The sequence below is a fragment of the Aotus nancymaae genome, unplaced genomic scaffold (assembly GCF_030222135.1).
Source record: "Aotus nancymaae isolate 86718 unplaced genomic scaffold, 86718_ANA_hifiasm-v0.15.2.pri h1tg000030l, whole genome shotgun sequence".
Taxonomy (NCBI): domain Eukaryota; kingdom Metazoa; phylum Chordata; class Mammalia; order Primates; family Aotidae; genus Aotus; species Aotus nancymaae.
Window position 1 is genome coordinate 32,365,916 of NW_026988443.1, and position 18,193 is coordinate 32,384,108.

Genomic DNA, 18,193 nt, shown 5'->3' on the forward strand with positions numbered 1-18,193 from the left:
GAGAATCAATTGAGTCCGGGAGACAGAGGTTGTAGTAAACCGAGATCATGCCACTGCACTCCAGCCTGGGCGACACAATGAGACTCCATTTAAAAAAAAAAAAAATAGCCAGGTGTGCTGACACATGCCTGTAGTCCCGGCTACTTGGGAGGCTGAGGCAGGAGAATCTCTTTAACCCAGGAGGCGGAGGTTGCAGTGAGCCAAGATCATGCCACTGCACTCCAGGATGGTAACAGAGCAAGACTCCGTATCAAAAAAAAAAAAAGAAGAAGCCATGATGGCAAAGACAGTCACAGTCACTAGCAAGACAAAGCAATTCAAGGTTCCTGTTGCAGAATAGTCCTCCACAGAAAGGAGACAGATAGCTGTAACCTGTTTGCCAACAACAGCACCCACAGCCACTCATCAAGAACACCCACCAACGTTCTGCCAGCTTTCTGCAATATTTACAGACATCTGTTTAGAGCTGCAGTTGGACCAAATGTGGCTATTTATCAAGCCCACGCAGCTCTTCTGGGCTTAAGGAGAGTATAACATGCTTATTACTTGAAAACCTCTGAAGGGTTATAATGATTTCCCCCTCCCCTTTGGTAAATGATTCTACAAAATTGCTTCTCAAGCCAGCTCTCTAACTTCATCTACGGAATGTAAAGCCCATAGGGATTCAAAGAAAATTTTCTGGGGCTCTCTGAGCCTCAAACTAGAAGATTTAATAATATCAGAGACGATTAAAGTTCCTTCTTAGCCATCTGTTTTTGCCTTTATCGTAAATTTAATTCACAAAGCAAAGTGGGTCTACTGCAGCCTCGGGTTTGCTTCCAAATACTAAATGTGCAGCTGTACATTAAGTTGGAAGAAAGTTAATCTCACCAAACAGTTTAAGAGATGGAAAAGAAATTAAAAATACTTGCATTTTTCCACCAAGCGGCAGTAACAGTGTTGAGTGCCTACTGTGTGCTGTGTGCTAATCCTCTTTTAGGATGTCAAGTCTACAGAAGTCATAGACATGTTAATACTTGCATTTGTCAACCAAGCAGCGGTAACATTGCTAAGCACCTACTATGTATGTGCTACATAATAATCCTATTTTAGAATGCAAAGGCCGGGCGCGGTGGCTCAAGCCTGTAATCCCAGCACTTTGGGAGGCCAAGGCGGGTGGATCATAAGGTCAAGAGATCGAGACCATCCTGGTCAACATGGTGAAACCCCGTCTCTACTAAAAATACAAAAAATTAGCTGGGCATAGTGGCGCGTGCCTGTAATCCCAGCTACTCAGGAGGCTGAGGCAGGAGAATTGCCTGAACCTAGGAGGCGGAGGTTGCAGTGAGCCGAGATCATGCCATTGCACTCCAGCCTGGGTAACAAGAGCGAAACTCTGTCTCAAAAAAAAAAAAAATGTAAAATCTACAAAAGTCATAGACAACATGTTTCCTGCCCTTGAGTTTATAAGTTAATTTCTGAGACAAAAATAAAATCTATGAAGCAATTAGACAATAACTTAGTTAAATAATCACAGAGTATTAATTTCAACTGCAACTGGGTTTGAAAACAAGAGAGAACAATGTTAAGAGTGAATGTTTGCCAGGCATGGTGGTTCTTGCCTGTAATCCCAGCACTTTGGGAGGCTGACATAGCCAGATTGCTTGAGATCAGGAATTCAAGACCAGCCTGGCCAACAAGGTGAAACCCCATCTCTACTCAAAGTACAAAAATTAGCCAGGCATGGTGGCAGCGCCTATAGTCCCAGCTACTCTGGAGGTGAGGCAGGAGAATCACTTGAACCTGGGAGGCAGAGGTTGCTGTCTGCCAAGATCGTGCCACTCCAGCCTGCACAACAGAGCAAGACTCTCTCTCTCTCTTTTTTTTTTTTTTTGAAACGGCATGTTATAATGGCACTGGTGGCAACTCCACCTATGAGGAGAACTTTGATGATGAGAATTTCATCCTGAAGCATACGGGTCCCGGTATCTTGTCCATGGCAAATGCTGGACCCAACACAAACGGTTCCGTTTTTCATCTGCACTGCCAAGACAGTGGTTGGATGACAAGCATGTGGTCTTTGGCAAGGCATGAATATGTGGAGGTCATGGAGTGCTTTGGGTACAGAAATGGCAAAACCAGCAAGATCACCACTGCTGACTGTAGGCAAGTGCAGTAAGTTTGACTTGTGTTCTATCTTCGCCACCAGACCATTCCTTCCATAGCTCAGGAGAGCACCCTCCACCCCATTTGCTCTCCGTATCCTGTCATCCTTGTGCTCTCACTACAGTTCCCTTTGGGCTCCATGTTTTTCTTATTCCTTTCCATGCCTAGCTGGATCGCAGAGTGAAGTTTATCATTATGAAACAAAAACTAATTAACAACAGCAAAAAAGCATCTTCCAGCAGCAGGCTGTGTGTGTTGTGTCATGCACCGTGGTTTGGAGGGTGAACTGGTAGCAGCTGCTCTGGCTGGAAGGTTGTGGCAGTTTTGGAAGCATGAATATAGGTAAGCCACCAACCAAAGTGGGGGTGTGGGATGGGAGAGAATAAATCAATCTCAGCCACTGAGAGAAAGGAAATCACAAATAAAGGACAAAGGGGAAGCAAAAGTCAGAAATAACCAAGGGTCTTTTAACCTGGGAGGTCAGGAACAGGAAGCCAGGAATGCCGTTTTAGTTAGCAGGGATAGATATTAGTGTGAAAAAACTGATGAGCTTAGATGTAAGTTTGCTTTAAAGTCATAGTAGGACACGCAGGTAGAGGTAGGTGTCCACAGACAAGTCAAAGCCTCAATCACATTCAGGTGAGAGAAGACTGGATAATTACTACCGCTACTGCTACTGCTCCTGTTGCTACAGTACTAACATTTCTAGAGGATTCACTAAGTACTAGGCATTGTTCTAAGTGCTTTATGTGTTAACTGGTCTAAACTTCCCAACAACACAATAGTATCCAGGTATTATTATCCCCATCTTACAGACAGCAAAAATGAGGCTCTAGAGAGATTATTCTTGCCTGTTGTCCGTGCTTACCATTGAATGTGGTAGAAATTTGAACCCCAGGAAAGTCTGATGCAAAGACGTTTTTGGAAAGGGATAATAAATAAACTCACTGAACAAAAAAATGAGTAAAATAATTGTATTAGGAAATGCTTAGCATAGCATGTTTATATGTGCCAAGTACCTTGCATTTATTAACTCATTAAATCCTCATGATTACCCCCAGTGGTGATTATTGTTACTCGCATTGCGATACAAATGGGGGAATGAAGGCATACAGAGAGGAATAAGTTGCCCAGAGTCACACGGCCAGTGCAGGGAAAAGCCAGCGTGAGACCTAGGCAGTTTGGCTCTTCAGTCCATGACATGGACGTTAGCGTCTCCACTATGGTGGGAAAGACCAGAACCCTAAAGCCCCCTCTTTAATGCTGCCTGTCTGTGAATCCTTCGTCCTTGGGCAGAGGATGAGACATCCACAGACAGGCAGCAGTCAAGGGACCACCACAGCCATCTGACAGGTCATTAGTGTTGGCAGCTGCTGGCAAGCCAGGAAGTGCATAAAGAGCCTTAGGGTTTGGCCCGGCCTCACTGTTGACCTTTAGAAAGTAGTGCCAGTAGAATAATGGGGGCAGAAGTCTGAATGCAGAGGTTTGGGAAGGGAAGGTTCGGGGAGGTCAGGCCAACAGCCAGCAGGAGCCTCCCACCTAGCGCTGAACAGCACAAATGCCCAGAACACAGCCGGGAGGAACAGAGGAGCCACAAGGGCTGTCTAGAAAGTCAACTTGTGGTTGCCTAGGTCTGGGGGTCTTGGAGAGAAAATGGAGAGGAACTGCTAACGGGCATGGCATTTCTTTTTGGAGAGATAAAAATGTTCTAAAATTAATAGTAGTGATAATTTCACAACTCTATGTGAAAAAAAATTGAATCATACACTTTAAGTGGGTCAATTATACGGTATATAAATTATATATAAAGCCAATACATAGATATATATATGCTAAGATAGATATGCTATTATACACATACATTACACATTAGAAAGGGAGAGATTGAAGGGCTATTTAATGCTGGGATCAGGGAAAATTGGGAGATGGGGAAAGAGGCACAGCCTTAGAATCTCTTAGATTCACAGCCTTAGACTCCCTGGCCTCAATCCTTATTAATATCCTAGCTGCACAGCCTTGGAAAACCATCCCACCTGGTCCATTCTCCCAGTTTTCAGATGAGCAAAATGGGGCTCCAGAAGCAATTGCTGTGTTTGCTGTAGGTCCCTATCCTTCATTTTTCCTTCCTGTGTGAACTCTTGCCCTCAAGTGGAAGTGTAGATTTTTCAGTGCAGTGTCATCATCCCACCCACTTGCCCTCACACCCACATCTTTGATTTCCATGCACATTCTCCCAGCTGGCCTTAGTCTCATGTGTTTTCTGCAGCTCAAACTTACCAGCACCATCATGCCCCTAGGCCCTGCCATGTCTTTGCAGCCAGCTCTGCTCCGAGCTGCCCAACAGACCACAGAAATTAAGGCACGGCTCTGCCTCAGTGTATTCATCTGTGAGAGGCTGAATAATGGCCCCCTAAAGATGTCCATATCCTAATCCCTGGAATCTTTGGACATGTTACCTCATATGGCAAAAGGGACCTTGCAAGTGTGATTAAATGAAAGATTCTGAGACAAGGACATGACCCGGGATCACGCAGATGGACCCAATACAATCACAATAGTCTCTGTAAGAGAGAGGCAGGAAGGCTGGAATCAGAGGAGGAGATGTGATGGCAGAAGCAGACAAAGAAGGGTGATGTGATACTGGGAACAGGACGAGCATGTAGAAGCCAGAAAAGGCACAGAAATTCAGATTCTCCCCTGGAGCCTCCAGAAGGAACCAGTCATGCTGACACCACGATGTTAGCCCTAAGGAGACATTTTCAGGCTTCTGACTTGCAGAACTGTGAGAGAATAAGTCGGCCCGGTGTGGTGACTCACACCTGTAATCCCAGCATTTTGGAAGGCCAAGGCGGGTGGATCATGAGATCAGGAGATTGAGATCATCCTGGCCAACATGGTGAAACCCCATCTCTACTAAAAATACATAAATTAGTTGGGCGTGGTGGTGTGCACTTGTAATTCCAGCTACTTAGGAGGCTGAGGCAGGAGAATCACTTGAACCCAGGAGGCGGAGGTTGCAGTGAGCCAAGATCGCACCGCTGCACTCCAACCTGGCAACAGAGCGAGAATCTGTCTCAAAAATAAAACAAATTTTTGTTTTACCTTCATTTGAGGCAATTTGTTTTAGAAACAACTGGAAACTAATACATACCACTAATACCACTCAACAAATCCTTACAGAGCACCTGCCTGCTGCAGGCCAAGTACCACGCTGGGCTTTGCAAACACAGTTGCAAGTGAGAAGGTCTGGGCCTCTGCTGAGGGGCAGCCAGGATGATGGAAGTGAACAGTTAGACAATTATATAAGCAGGAAGTAAAGCCTGGAGGAAGAGAGCTGGGCAGGGGTGAGAACCAGGCCTGTGCCACAGCCTGGGCAAAGGCCTGGAAGCTGGAGAGAGAGATGGAGGTTCGTACATTCAAGGACAGGAAAAAGGTTCATCAGGCTGAGCACAGAGTGATGGGGAGGCTGACCTTGAATGGAGGGGAGAAGAGATGGGATAGGAGGAAATCCTGCCAACTGCCAGAATATACCCATCTCTCTGGCCTTTTTGGACCACTGTGGTTTTCAGAAGAAATCTGAGTCTCTGCGCCTCCTTGCCTTTGTTCCAGCTGTTAAATTGACCTGTTGTGGCCAAGTTAGGTAATGATGGGTAAGATTTCCAGGACCACAGTTTCTGCTTTCCACTGGTACGGCTGGGGAGGCGGAAGAGCCACCCCCATGAGGACTCAACCTAGATCCCTCTCTCTTATTGCCTCTATGGAACGAGAGTCTTGATCTGTTGGTGAATTGGAGGACAAAAATAAAACTTTGGCTGGAGGGTGTTTGTGGGCGGGCCCTTCAGTCAGGGAATGTAGCCATCCTTGTCCTCCTGCAAAATTCCTGGTCACCTTTTAAGACTCAGCCCTGGTGTTGACTCTTCTGCAAAACCATTCCCCTCTCTTGCCATTATCCCAACCCCGAGTTAGGAAGTACTGCTTTTAGATCCCATGGGCTTGTCTTCCTCATTGACATGCGCATTGGCAATTTCCTGTGAAAAATGGAAAGAATAATGCTACCTTCCTTCGGTTTCTATTTGGAGGGATTAAATGACCTAATGTACAAAAGGTACTTAGCTTAATGACTGACAGAGAGTAAGTGCTCAATGTTAGCTGTTATCATTACAGTGCATTGCAAATGCATTTCCCCAGAGAGTTGAGATATTTGAGGTCAGGGACTCTGTGGCAAGGTGCCAAGGGAGGAGAACACAGGATGCACCCCACAAAAGATTTCTGGGGCCTCAGGGCACACATTTTGATCAGCCTGGTGCAGCATCTCCCATCAACGTTCTAAGCAGACAATTTCATCTACACCAGAGACCAACGTGTTGCAGGATTAGGTTTATTCACAGCTCAGCACTCCTTGTGAGGACTCTGGGAGCTCAGCTCTGAATATATTCCTGTTACAAAGAAAATGCTCGTCCTTGCCTTTACGCCTGTCATTCAGCTGAAAATACTTTACAAAACTGGATTTCCTTATGCTCCAGGGACAGAGTCAACTCGCCCTGCTCTTGGCTTTGTTTTAAAAGACACAGACCAGGATTCTGCTGATCTGTTTCCAAAGACTGGAAAGATTCCATTTGCCTTTGAGGTTGATGGAGAAATTACTTTATATATCTTATTTGCAGAAAGGCAACAGAGGACCAATTTCAAGAATTTTCCAAGATATCTGTACTGATATGTTAATCACAGATTCTTTATTTGCTAGATAAAAGAGGTAACTGTGCTGCAGACCAAGATTCATGAATCTTGGGACATACATTTAAATCAGAGAATGCATGAATAAAAGGTCACATATCATCAGATAAACATGCTGTGGATATTACCACTACTCCCACCTCTGGAATCCACACTCCTGTCAGAGCATCAGTTTCTGCCATTACAAATGGTGATACTACCATGTTCCCTGTTATTGCATAGAATTTTATGATTATTGTACAATCAGCTGCGTCCATATGTGAACTCTTGTACACTGTAAACCACTCTGCTGACATGAGGCATAATGTGCAGAAGCAGCTCTGATTGGATGGGGCAAATAAATACTTGGTCCAACAAACTGGGATTTTTTTTTTTGTATTTGAGACTGAGTTTCTCTCTTGTCACCCAGGCTGGAGTACAATGGCGCAATCTTGACTCACTGCAACCTCCGCCTCCCAGGTTCGAGCAATGATCCTGCCTCAGCCTCCTGAGTAACTGGGATCACAAGCACCAACCACCACGCCCAGATAATTTTTGCATTTTTAGCAGGCATGGAGTATCACCATGTTGGCCAGGCTCGTCTTAAACTCCTGCCCTTAAGTGATCCACCCACTTCGGCCTCCCAAAGTGCTAGGATTCCAGGTGTGAGCCACCGCGATCGGCTCAAACTGGGTTTCTTAATCCTTCCACTTCTAGTTGTTTGGTAGCACAAGTCTTTAGCACTTCATTTTTCTCTTCCTCCTTTTCCTCCCCTACAAAATAGTAACAGCTGCCTTTACTTCCCAAAACAGTTGTGTATGAGTTTGCCAGGGCTGTTGTAACAAAACACCGCAAGCCAAGTGGCTTACACAACAGCAATGTGTTGTCTCGCCGTTCTGGACGCTGGAAGTGTCAAGATCAACGTGTCTGCAGGGTCCATTCCTTCTGAGGGTTACGAAAGAATCTGTTCTATGCCTCTCTCCTAGATCCTGGCAATCTTTGGTGTTCTTTGGCTTTAGACACATCACCCCTATCTGTGCCACATCTTCACAAGGCATTCTCTCTGAGTGCATCTATCTCCAAAATTCCCCCACTTTATAGGAACACTAGTGTTGGATTAGAGCCCACCCTACTTCAGTATAATCTCCTCTTAACTAATTACATCTCCAAAACCCCCATTTCTAAATAAGGCTGTAGTAGAGTTCCCAGGAGTTAGGATTTCAACATACCAATATTTGGGGAAGAGGGGAGAGACATGGTTTCATCCGTAACAAACTGTGAGTCAGATATAATCAAAAATGAAAGATGCCTTGCAAATTATAAAGGGCTAAAGAGATACAATTTTGTGTAAGGGTTAAAAGGGCAGGCTCCAGATTGAGTTCAAGTCCTCCCTCCTCCAGTTATAGCTGTGATTTCTTGGAAGAGTGGCTTCGCTTCTTTCCTAAGCCTTGCTTTTGCTATCTGTGAAATGAGGATGATAGCAGTTCCTCCTCTGTGGGGTTGCTGTGAAAACATCATGAGGCTGTGCATGCAGGGCTTAGGGCATGCCCTGGCCCCCAGTACAAGCCAGCCTCTGTTACCAGATCAGAAGCGGTGGGGTGTGTGGGGCCCTGCCTTTCCACCACCTTGCAGGCAAACCTCCAAGAGCTGGTTTCCTCCCTGATGTGCCACTGCTGTGGTGGAAACAGGCTTACCAGTGCCCTTTCATCGTGCTTGTACTCATTTCCAAAGATCTGTGGGAGCTGCTTTATGGAACAGAAGCTCGGAACAGCACAAATGATAAACACATGCTGGCGTTTGCATTCCTCCAGTCCTCCAACCCTCTAGTCTCTGATTACTAAAGTGTTAGCTTGTTTTGGGAGGTGCTGCCAGGCAAGTACCACGCTCCAGTTAGTCATTTAATAAACTCTAAGTGAGCAGCTGCCTGTGGATCCGTGGACAAATGACACAGTGGTGATCATGGCTAAAGTGTGATGGCTGCCCAGAGCCAGGCTCTGTGCTGAGCACTTTACGTGCATTAGCTCGTCCAGACTCAAGGCAATCCTATAGGGATAGAACTATTGTTGACCCCGTTTTACAGATGAGAGAACTGAGGCTTAGAGCATTAAGTGACCTGGTCAAGGTCACACAGACAAAAAGTGGTGGAGCCAAAACTCAGCTCTCAGACTGGCTGTCTCCTGAAGCTGTGCTTGTCACTAAGGCCACAACTCCCTCCAGGATCGGCAATGACTTTGTCCTGAGCTCTTCAACCTGGTTGCCCCATCTCCCCAATTGGAGGCATCCTGATTTGCCGTGAGGAGATGGGCTTGAACACCCTGGTTCATTAGTTCCTAACCTCTGTGATTAGACAGCTGACATTGCATCTCAAGCCTTAGTTTTCTGCATCTGTAACCCTTGTTCTTCCTGCCTGTTTCAAAGTCTATTGCAAGCAATGTGTACACTGTAAACCGCGTGCTGTGTAGAGAAATGCCACAGAGTGGGTGCTTGATATAACTTTAGTTTGCTCCTTCCTTTCCACCTCCCTTCCAAAACGTGTGTCATTTTCATAGCTTCCCTAGCACATTCACACATACCATCATTCAGTGAGTTCGCTCAACGACATCAGCTGAGTGAGGATGGGGACTTGCTGATTAAGCTCTGTTCCCGTTATCAGCAGCAAAACCACATGATGCTCACCCAGCCTTTCCAGGGTTGATAAGAAGACCAAGATGAGGAGAGGTTATGCCTTCCCCAAGACACTCAGCTCTGCTAAGCAGTAGCACAGATCCCCTTAACTTGAAGGCCAGTGCTTGAGCCTCAACACCTCCCTTTCAGCTTCACCCAAATGGCTACAAATTACCAACTAGTTGGGCTCCAGTTTCATTGCATTTTTATTGTTTGGCAGTTGAACATGCTCCACATGAGCATATTTACCTCCCAAGCTACCATGCTCAAGACTGTGCTGGGAAGTGCAGAAGTGACAATTCGGAGAGGCTATACCTGACTCTACAGCTTCTATTTGCATAGCATTTACTTGCCTTCGTGGGGATCAAGCCCCATAGTAAACCCACAGAGATAGGCAGGACAGGTGTTATGTTCATTGCACAAGGTAGAACTGGGAACCCAACCCACATTCCTTATTCTGGAGATCATGTGACTATGTGTTTGCTTATATTTATGTGTATTTGTGTGCTTCGCTTATGTGCTTATTTTTCCCTTTTCCCTAGCATAATTTTTTCTTGCAATTGAAATATATTACATAAATATTTAACTACAATATAAAACATTTAGAAAATTGAAAAAAGACCGGACATGGTGCTTCATGCCTGTAATCCCAGCACTTTGGGAGGGTGAGGTGAGCAGATCACTTGAGGTCAGGAGTTTGAGACCAGCCTGGCCACCATGGTGAAACCCTGTCTCTACTAAAAATACAAAAATTAGCCAGGCATGGTGGCGCACACCTGTAGTTCCAGCTACTCGGGAGGCTGAGGCATGAAAATCGCTTGAGCCTGGGAGGTGGAGTTTGAAGTAAGCTGAAATTGTGCCACTGCACTCCAGCCTCAGTGGCAGAGTGAGACTCTGTCTCAAAAAGAAAATTGAAAAAAGGCAAAAAGATTGCCCATAATTGTGCCACCCTAAACAAAAACATTGTTATTGTCAGAATGTACCCCATTCCTGGCTTTATTCCCATACATCTTTTCCCTCTCTCACCAGCCCCCACAGTCATCATTATAAATGCTCCAAGTCTGCTCATGAGCCTGTATGAGCAAAAAGGGCATGTTATGATGCTTTTCTAAGCAGGGACATGGGGTCACAGCAAAATGCAAGAGGCATTTGCTTCGGGCTGGCATTGTTGACAGAGCAACAGGGAGGAAGTGCATGGCTGGCAAGCATCAAGTTCAAAGGGCGAACGAGGACTGGAAGGGGAGAGCACACAGCAAGAGATGGCCAGAAGGCCCAGAGGTGGGGCTGTTGTTCAGATATACAAACAAGATGGCGTTAGGTGTGTGTGTCCAGTAGTTTACCTTTTAGTCAGTATGTAATACATTTTTTGCTGGTTTTCCTCCATAGTCACAGAATCATTTAAAAGAATTGTTACCCGAGTCCTATCAAATGCCTCTTACTTATTGTCTTATCAGAACAAGTGGAATATATTTCTTTTTAGACATGTGGCAAACTCCCAAGTTTGCAGGCCATCAGCACTTCCTCCGGCATCCCACGGCAGACATCACTAATCAATCCCACTTGGCGTGAGATCTCTCTCAGCACAACATCCCACTCCACTCTAATCAGAGAAGTTACATTAAATGAACCGCTGTTGCTCACCCCTGCCCCTAACCTGAAATAACCTAACCAACGTCCAGCCCAACAAAACTGGGCAGAGAAGAAGAGCTACCAGTTTCAAGAACAGTTCTCCATGGTTGTCTTGTTCTTGCATTTCTCAGGATAATGTTCACCTCATTTATTATGGTTTGCTGAGGAAGTGGCAGTCTTAACAGGCATTTTAGAGAAGCTGTCCGCCAGTTTTTCAGTCCAAAGTCATTCACCCTTTTCTTAACTGATTTGTTTGTGACGGTGTTTTCACATCATATAAACACCAGTTATTTCAGGTATTTCAATGTGCTATATTTAAAAAATCCAAACTTTTTAGGTTTATAATTTACTGGAATTCTATTAGAAAACAAAAAAGCATACACAGCCCTAGACATTACTGGTTGATGAGCTCATCTTATTCCTTTCTTTATCCTTGGTTCTAATCAGCCAAAAAGAAGCAGAAGGCCATGTGTGGTATAAGAACTGCACAATAATTCTCATTTGAATAATTAACCTCACCTGTGTATGTCAGGGGACAATAGTGAATTGGGTTGTTTGTATGATTTATCACATTACCTTAAAAACATTGAGTAGTTATCTTGGTAGATGCCAAGGCATTTGATGAAATTCAGCAGCTTTTTTTTAATTCAGTCACTAAGTTTTTTTCTTAGCCCAATAAATGCTTTAAAATAGAACTAAAACCAAAACCAATTTTAAATAGTTTAAAAGGGAATTTAAATGCCAAACAATATTATATTTAGTAAAACAATGTAAGACCCTCAACAAGCTATACAAGATAAGGATGGCCCCTACTAGAAGAAGTGCTAACAAAGAAAATAAATAAATCAAAGGAATAAAAAGCTCGTGTGTGGTAGCTCATTCCTGTAATCTCAGCACTTTGGGAGGCCAGGGGGTTGGATCAACTGAGGTCAGGAGTTCGAGACTCACCTGGCCAACATGGCAAAACCCCATCTCCACTAACAATACCACAAAAACATAGCTGGGAGTGGTAGTCCACTCCTGTAATCCCAGCTACATGGGAGACTGAAGCAGGAGAATCACTTGAACCGAGGAGAAAGATTATACCTTATACTCTTACAGTAGATAATGCTTTTAATATGTGGCATTCCCTTCCTTAAAAATGTCTTTAAGAATAATGCATCTTTGTTTTTAGTAGACATCTCCTGGGTTTAGTTTCAGATCTCATTTAATAAATGAGAATTCACCAAGAAACTTAAGCTCACTGGAGTTTTCTCACCTGTACATTTGGGACGAATGACAATAGATGTATGACAAGCACACAGAAAATATGATATTCCCCCCTGCTATGTAAGCCCTACCTTTGATTTGCTTTTGGTTATTTTTTCATTTTGAGTCCAAGGCTTAAAAATGCATTTGGCTTCTTAAAATAATTTTGGAATACACTTTGCAACAGGTAGTTATTATATATAATACAGTCTTGCTAAGCCTGAGTTTCTGAGGGTGAAAATTAATATACATAACACCTATAATAGATACTAAAAATAATGATAGCATGATTAGTTACTGAAGACCTATTCTAAAGCCAAGCATTGGACTGGACTAGGGTATACAAAAATGGAGAAAACACAGTCGAAATATCTTACAGAGAAATTGGGTACAACCACACTATCTAGACTCAGAAATTCTGATTCTTTGGAGACCACCTTGGGTGTTTTTCTATTTTTAGAAATGATCATTCAGTGCCACCTGATATTTAAAATTATTAGGTTGGTGCCAAAGTCACTGCGGTTTCTGCCATTAAAAGTAATGACAGAAAGTGCAGTTACTTTTGCACCAATTTAACACATATAAGATTAATGCTTCTGTGTGTGTTAATTTACACTCCTCTATTTTATTCCTGGTGTTATTTATTTGCTTTTTTTTTTTTTTTTCATTAAAGGCACCAAGGGTGTACCCATGTGGTTTGTCTGTTCTGAGGTTTCATTTACATCCTGCTTCTTTTTAAATGGTTTTTACTGTTAGCATGATTTTTAGCTTATTGCTTTATTTCCTTCCTGTATTAGTCTTCCCAGACTGTCATAACAAAGTATCATAGACTGAATGGCATAAACAATAGAAATTTGCTTCTCACAGTTTTGGAGACTGGGAATTTCAAAATCAAAGTGTCAGCTGATTTGGTTCCTCCTAAGGGCTCTTTCCGGCTTGTAGACTGTCCTCTCATTCTGTGGAGTCTCTTCTTAAAGGGCACTAATCCCATCATGGGGGCCCTGCCGTTATGACCTCATCTAACCGTAAGTGCTTCCCATGCCTCCCAAAGCCTCCATCTCTAACCATTGCATTGGAGTTTAAGGCTTCAACATATGAGTTTGGGGGAAACAATCGTTCAATCTATAACACTTCCTAAATGCCCTAGGCAGAGATTTAGAGCATTCTTTTCTTTCTGATATAAGAACTTTGGTTTTATATCAGAAATGTGCTTTAAATATTGTTTGGGCAGCATATGGATTCCTTCCTTGGCCCCTATTTTTATATAAGAAAAATTTTTTTTCAACTTACACATGGTTGCACTTCATTTTTTTCATTCATCTATAAGCATATTTGTCTTCACTGAGCACCTACTACTTATACCAAGCCTGGGACAAAGGCCCTGAAGAGTTAGAAAATCAAAATACCTCAAGGAAAAAAACAACTGGTGGTAAACCAGAAATATAAACCAATGATTAAAATATCATGTTGCAATCTCAGTAAGGAGAGAAGTTCATAAGAAATAACAGTATCAAATAAGAGGAACTCAACTCTGCCTAATGTGGTTAGGAAAGACCCTTATAAGCCATCCCCTATCAATCAATATATTGGGCATTATTTGTATGCCACTTGTTGGCAACCTGTAAAGAAACTGAATGTTTTAGATACACCAAACCTTGCAGTAATTTTCCTATGGCTAAAAGAAAAATAAGGAGAAAATTAAGTTTGTTGACATGCCTTGATTGTCTTCAAAGAAGAAAAGAATTTGAAGTGCATTAAATTTGTTGGCGTAACTTGATTGTCTTCAAAGAAGAAAAAAAATTGAAGCAAAATCAAGAAAGAAAAAGCAATAGCTGAGAGGAGACGCCTGAAGTGATTCTCACTGACCTTTTCTTTTTGCCAAGATTCTAACCTTATTTATCACACTTAAAAATTTGACAAGGAGGTTTTTTCAGAAGTTCCCTGAAGGAAGCTTCTGAGTGCAAAAATGGAGCAGCCTTGCCACCCCTGCTGAGGTCATTTTTCTGTTCAGATCAATTTTTATGTGATTGTTCTCCTGCTTCAGGTTTCCACCTGGCTGCTGTTTTTAAAGTGTCCTCTGTTGTACCATTATTCACAAGTTGACTTTCCTTGTTTTATTTTCTAGCTTGGCAGCCTTCCCTGCGTCATTATTCTGTTTATATCATTAGATGCAACGCAGGTTTGTTGTGTTACAGCATCATACGGCATTTGCTTTGCAAATATGACTCACTGTGTCTAACTTTCATCACCTAGGTTTGTGCTCCCTCAGAAGTGTTTATAAGCTTATCATAGGCCTGCAGGGTTGAGAAACATGCTTTTAAAAAAACAGTCGTTAAAAATAGTCAATAGCTTTTGCATCTCTCCTTGACATTCCAGGCATTCTGTCGGATCTAGGAGGTTTAGGCTTACATTTACTACAGACTTAAATTTTTACTTACCCTTGCCTAATTTTTTTAGGTTTCCTTACCTAAATCTTCTTTGCTGTTTGAGGTTCACCTCACCATCACCCCTGAATTTTGCAAGGTCTTGGCTCACACCAAGAACTCATTTCACCATAGTACCCCCAGTAATGAGTGTTGAATGAATGAATTCTTCCCAGATGTACTTAAAAGTTCTTTAAAGTGCCTTCTTTATTCACTCATCAAAAAGTTTGTCACCTACTCTGTGCTAGGGGATGTTGTCAGGTAAAGACAACAAAGCCCCTTTGTCTTAATGTGGAGAGCCTGGAGGGGGAAGAGATTTGATGTTTAAACTCATTTGATAATTACAGAGCAATGTGGAGAGTGCTTTCAGAGCTTTGTTGGGAGCAAAACATTACCAGGTCTGGGGCAAACACCAAGCAAGGCTTCAAAGATGAAGTTGAGCTTGACCTGGTTCTCCATCACCAGCATACTTACATCTTAGACTGTGACTTGCACAATAGGATGGTCATATGATTGATGGACAGATGTCAACACTTAGTTTGGGATCTCCTCAAATCGGAGCCTGGGATACAGGCTTCTGTGCAGGAACTTATTTGAGGAACGATCCCAAAGAAAAAGTGAGGGAGAAGAGGAGCATTTAGAAAAAGAAGGAAGGATGGGTTATCAAAGGCAGCTACTGCTGCACTGACTCCCATTATTTTCGGGTTGTGCATGCATGTGAATGGGATGCCTTACTCTCACATCAGAGATACTTCCAGGTGAAGCAGAGCTACAGGCAGGTCCCAAGGAACTACCGTCTTGCACATGCATGAAATTGACCAAAGTCTGTGCAGAACTGGCCCTCGCAACAGTAGCTAGAGTATAAAGGGGCCCGGAAGATTCACAGTGATGTAGAATAGGTGTTCAATACAGTGGATTCAAGTTTCTTTCATGGAAAAAGATATAGAGACCTATGAAGTTGGTTACATCTTGCAGGAGGCAGCAGAGAAAGCTTCCAATTAGAGGTCTACACAGTCAAGTGCTGGTAAGTATTTTAACAACCAGCCTAGTTAAAAAAAAAAAAAAATTCCTCCTGTGTAGTATTTGCCAATTTCCATGCTGTAAATACTCCCATTATGACCATTAACAAGTTACCCACACAACGTCACTGAATACAGAGTTGGGAAGAGATGTGTGCAATAGCTCTCGGAGCAAGCGCCCCATACATATTCCCTGGACTCCAGTTCCACAGGGTTGGCTGACTATACAATGGCTTGAAGGGCAGATTCCACTGGGCATGGAGCTCACTTTTGCTGGTCTCCTGTGTGCAGAAACCCTGGCTATGTCTGTGTTAAACAGCCTGGTATAATAGAACTGGGGAAAATCTTAGAACATTCAGAATTTTTTACTGTGAGGCTGCATAAAGAAATCAATATCCAGGCAGAACCTCTCTCAGTAGCCCTAGGCATCAGGCCTGCTTTAGGTCCATTGCTGCATAATTCTTTAGGTCTCTGGTTTGCTCCCACTTCTTGGACACCCCGTGCCCAACTCAAGCCCCTCCTACGTACCCCCACCACCCTGTAATTCCAAAGATACAATTGTATTTTTATTGTCCATATTTTCCATTAAGCTATAAGCTTCCTAAAGGTGTAGATATCATATTCAGTTTTATATCCCCAACGGTTAATGTATGAGCTCAGTACTCAAAACCTCATTAATAGTTCTCCTCCTCCCTCTCCTTCAGGGAGGAGCAGTGCCAAGTGCTAGATTTGCCCCTGAGCTGGGCAGCTGAGCTTTATCAAAAGCAAAGCCCTGGCCAGGCGCGGTGGCTCACACCTGTAATCCCAGCACTTTGGGAGGCTGAGGCGGGTGGATCATGAGGTCAAGAGATCAAGACCATCCTGGTCAACATGGTGAAACCCCGTCTCTACTAAAAATACAAAATTAGCTGGGCATGGTGGTGTGTGCCTGTAATCCCAGCTACTCAGGAGGCTGAGGCAGGAGAATTGCCTGAACCCAGGAGGCAGAGGTTGTGGTGAGCTGAGATCGCGCCATTGCACTCCAGCCTGGGTAACAAGAGCGAAACTCCGTCTCAAAAAAAAAAAAAAGCAAAGCCCTTAGCTATGTTTCTCACCATCCATGATTTTAGTGCCTGTTTAGAGATAATCATAATAAAAGCATAGACTCACAGTGAAAGATTGAAATATCCACTTCAGAAGATGATAGAAAAGCCATCACAAGGGCCAGGTGCGGGGGCTCATACCTGTAACCCCAGCACTTTGGGAGGCTGAGGTGGGCAGATCACCTGAGGTAAGGAGTTCAAGACCAGCCTGATTGACATGGTAAACCCCATCTCTACTAAAGATACAAAAGAAATTAGCCAGGTGTGGTGGTGGGTGCCTGTAATCCCTGCTATTTGGGAGGCTGAGGCACGAGAATCTCTCTTGAACCCGGAAGGCATAGGTTGCAGTGAGCCAAAATTGCACCACTGCACTCCAGCCTGGGGCGCAAGAGTGAGATTCTGTCTAAAAACAAAAACAAAAAACAAAAAAATAAAAATAAGCCATCACAAGGCTCTTGATGGTAACTTGTCAAGTAAAAAGCTCAGATAATAGGCACTGTTGGAGTTTAGAAAAAAACAAGAACACTTCCTGAACCTGCAGAAGAGTAGGTGGTCATTGTCTGATAGCCATGATCTTTCATTTCAATGGCTCAAGGCAGGAAAAGGAGAGTAGAACTGAGTAGGAGGAAAGGGAGAAGCAGTGGAATGTGGACAAAGGATGATAATACTATGACAATAACAGAGCAATGATGATAATCAACACACGTTGAGCACTGACCATGTACTGGACACTGTCCTAAATATTTCATGTGGACCATATTTCATTTAATCCTCACAATAACCATAAGAAGTAGATGATATTGTTTATCCCTATGAATTAAAGAAAATAAAGCATAGAGGAATAAAGTCGCTTGCCTAAAGTCACACAGTGAGACATGAAAGACAGAAACTTCAACAGTTTTTGAAAATTAGGTGATGACGTTCTGTCATAAGCTGTCTATTTCTTCTATACCTTACCTCCTCTGCACTTCTTTTCCTTGCCTCTCTGCAGTAAGGATTGTAAAGACTTCTTGGCCAGGTGCAGTGGCTCATGCTTGTAATCCCAGCACTTTGGGAAGATGAGGGCAGATCACTTGAGGTCAGGAATTGGAGACCAGCCCGGCCAACATGGTGAAACCCTGTCTCTACTAAAAATACAAAAATTAGCCAGGCATGGTGGCGTGCACCTGTAATCCCAGCTACTAAGGAGGCTGAGGCAGGAGAATCATTTAAATCCAGGAGGCAGAAGTTGCAGTGAGCTGAGATTGCGCCACTGCACTCCAGCCTGGTC

At 43.5% G+C, this 18,193-nt stretch overlaps 1 protein-coding gene across 1 annotated transcript in view; it reads left to right on the forward strand.

Annotated features, from left to right (window-relative positions):
- VAT1L (vesicle amine transport 1 like) overlaps positions 1 to 18,193 on the forward strand; it is a 171,420-nt gene that overhangs the window by 95,637 nt on the left and 57,590 nt on the right. The window lies entirely within an intron of this gene.